At 34.0% G+C, this 3,287-nt stretch overlaps 1 pseudogene; it reads left to right on the top strand.

The window, feature by feature from the left end:
- The first annotated feature begins 302 nt into the window (after positions 1–302).
- On the top strand, positions 303–2,918 carry LOC147423103 (uncharacterized; annotated as a pseudogene).
- The last annotated feature ends 369 nt before the right edge of the window (positions 2,919–3,287 follow it).

Raw genomic sequence — 3,287 nt, 5'->3', positions numbered from 1 at the left:
AAGGAGAAATGTATAAAGTTGGCTCCCATGTGGTAGTGAGAGCTGATGATAAAAATAGTATGTTAGATAAACACGGACATTGGAAGGCTTGTATCACCTCTCTTTTCTCAATGCAGTTCAATGGGAAGTCTATGCTTTTCTTTGGAGGAAGATACTACAGACAATGCATCGTAGGTGATGATGACTCTGAAAGGTTACTCATTGATGCAATCACAAGAATGAGTGTCCTTGAGAAGACACCAATGCCCTTTACATGGGATTGTATCCAACCTATTTACTCTCTTCTTCATAAATTCATACCAATGTCACTACCTAAAAGCCAACAGCTCATTGCCTATGAAGTAAAGGACTTGAAGCGCAGAGATAGATTGCTTATGGAAGGAGAATGTGGGAATGTTCCTTTATGGTTAGAGGAACAAGATATAGTGAGAGTTTCTATGAATAGTGGACTTGAGAAAGTCTTTCAACATGCTGTGGTAAGGGAATCAAATCCTGAGGAAAAATTGGCAAGACTTGCCATCTTGAAGCCTGATGTATATCAAAGAAATACGTGGATGATTCACACAGAAGAAGATCATTGGAGAAGTTGGGATAGCTGTCATATTCTAATTAAAAATTGGACTGTGATAAGACAAAAAAAAGTTTCAAAACCTAGTGTGCTTGCACAATGGATACCTATTATGTGGCGATCTCCATGATGTATAAGCATTTGTATCTACTATTTTATTCAGGACTCTCTTTAAAGTTGATTCTACACAAAAACTTTCTCTTTTTTGTGATGTGTAAGAATTTTAATTGAAAACTCTTTAAAATTTATTTTATGTTGATTTGTTTCAGTTATTTGATTTAAATTTATAAATACTGTATCGTAATTATGATTTTGTTACTTTGTTAGGGCAAGTATGAGTTGCCCACAATCATTGTTACAGCAGCTACTAGGAGGATCTAGTGAAGAGGCTATTAAAACTCTCAATGTGTGGAGAGCAAATTATTCTGGAAATAAGAGGGTAACTTCGGATCCCTCTAGCATCTCTGCAATCAGTGATCCTCCTAGATATGATCCTGTTGTGTATGATCAGATTTTAGGCCACCACCACCAAAATTGAGAGAGAAAAATAAGTTGTATGGTCGAGATTTTCTCTTAAAACAGCATCCTGAGCAATATAGAGTATTGTATGTCAATTATGGAGAGGTGAGAAAGTGGTTTGCTAAAGGAGAAGCCATTGGCGATCTTCGTAACAACAATGAGCGAAAGAATGTAGTTTTGAGGATCATTAAAGAGAAGATAGCAACGCTCAAGGTCATCACAATAGATGGTGTGGCTTATCCATGGAAGGAGGAAGATTTATACACATGGTGTATCAAGTCTTTAGCGGCAAAACGTAAGTGGAGCAAAAAACAGACAAGCCAAGAGACACTTTGCTCAACCAACTCCATGGTACAATAATTTATGTTGAACCTATATTTGTTTTGGCATCTTTGCAAGTTTGTTTAATCATATTTAAAATTATAGGTCTTATGTATGGATGATGATAATATAACAATTGAGCACAAGGATGAGAAATATGATCAAGAAGGAGAGCTTCATGCAACGGTCAATACATATTCTTCTATGACATGGGTTTTATTTGATTTATTATATGTTATTCACATTAAAATTCTTTCAGATTGAGAGTTCTCATGTTGATGAGCAAGTGACGAAGTTTGTTATCGATGATAAAGCTGATGATATATCAAATCGTGTAGGTTCTTTTGTGATATGACATTTAAATTATTTATGCTTGCTATGAGGTAGTAATAAGTTTACTTTATTTATGTTTCTTTTTTGTGAATATAGAAAGATGAGGATGTGTACATTCCTGATATGTCATGGATGGAAGAGGATGATCCAAAAAGTGCTTATGAGGTTCGTTAATCAATCAATCTCTCTCTCTCTCTCTCTCTCTCTCTCTCTCTCTCTCTCTCTCTGTGAAGATCATGTTTTCTTTACAATTGTATAGGAGTATCAACATTTTATAAGAGATGAAAGCTCAAAAGCCTCATTACAAGGAAAAGAGCCACATATAGATCATGAGGGGGGTGGCAATGGTGATAATGTGACGAAAAAGGTTTGATTGTAAAAAACTTATCTTTTGATGAGATTCATGCTATATTTTAGTTGTATAGTATCTTTATTTATTTTCATTGGTGAGAAACTGAAGGATAAAAGTCCAAGCGGATGACATGGATGCGAACTCTAGAAAAAGCAATCGAAAGAGAAAGGTATACTTAATTTTCTCATTATCTTACGTAGGATTAGTGTGATGCTCTTCTTAGCATTTTAACTTATTGAGTCATTTTTATTTTAAAAGGTTACAAGTAAGTTAAAAGATTTGCTAGAAGAAAAAGACAAAGCTTCCAAGGTGGCAAAACATTAAAAAAAGAGTAATTACTTAGGATTTTATTTAAGAATAGTCTTTGATTGCTTATAAATAACTTTATTACTTCAATGGTATAGGAGTCCTTAAGAGAAGATGGTGGAGAGAAGTCCCTTATGGAAACCAAAGTGTGTTTTAGATCATATGAAGTCTTGCTTGCATTAGTTTTTTAAACATGAGAAAGATATAGCATTTTAGAATCTTACACTTGCATCATTTTTTTTGTAAGCAAGAACATTGTCTTCTAGAGACAAAGAAGTCATTCTAATGAAGTGGCTTCATACTCAAAAAGTGGAAGAGATCTACCAATTGATCAAGCCCACTTACTATGCTTTGAAGAAGACATATTCATTCTTTGGCAGGAAAGTGAATGACACTACTTCCTCAACAATGTGTAAGGACTTAGTGGCATGGCTCTTAGTTCAAGGAGTAGTGCATATCGATTTTGCAAAGCTAGGTGTTTTAACTTTAAAAGACGTTCAATTGTATAATGATGATTAAGCATTGTATCTAAATGGACATTCTCAATGGTTGCTGATTTTCAATGTGTATTAGCTTGAGGTCAAATGACTAATATGCTTTATGTTTAGATGAGCACTCTCAATTAACTTCATATTTGAAATTGACAAGTGATCTTGAATTCTCTTGATTTATCTAGCAATTATTTACTAATTGACTTACTAGTTGGATATTGTAGTTGCTACATGGATTACTACTTCTTGCTTTGAAGTTACTAGATGAATTACTATTTCATGTATTTGAGTTGCTAGATATATTGCTAGTTTCATAACACGTCTCAAACTAGTAAGTGAGATTGCTCTCTTGATTCATCTAGCAATTATCTTACCATATAGCTACTCAACTTACTAT

The sequence above is a fragment of the Adiantum capillus-veneris genome, chromosome 26 (assembly GCF_014529385.1).
Source record: "Adiantum capillus-veneris isolate H3 chromosome 26, ASM1452938v2, whole genome shotgun sequence".
NCBI lineage: Eukaryota > Viridiplantae > Streptophyta > Polypodiopsida > Polypodiales > Pteridaceae > Adiantum > Adiantum capillus-veneris.
This window is presented reverse-complemented; position numbering and strand designations above follow the sequence as displayed.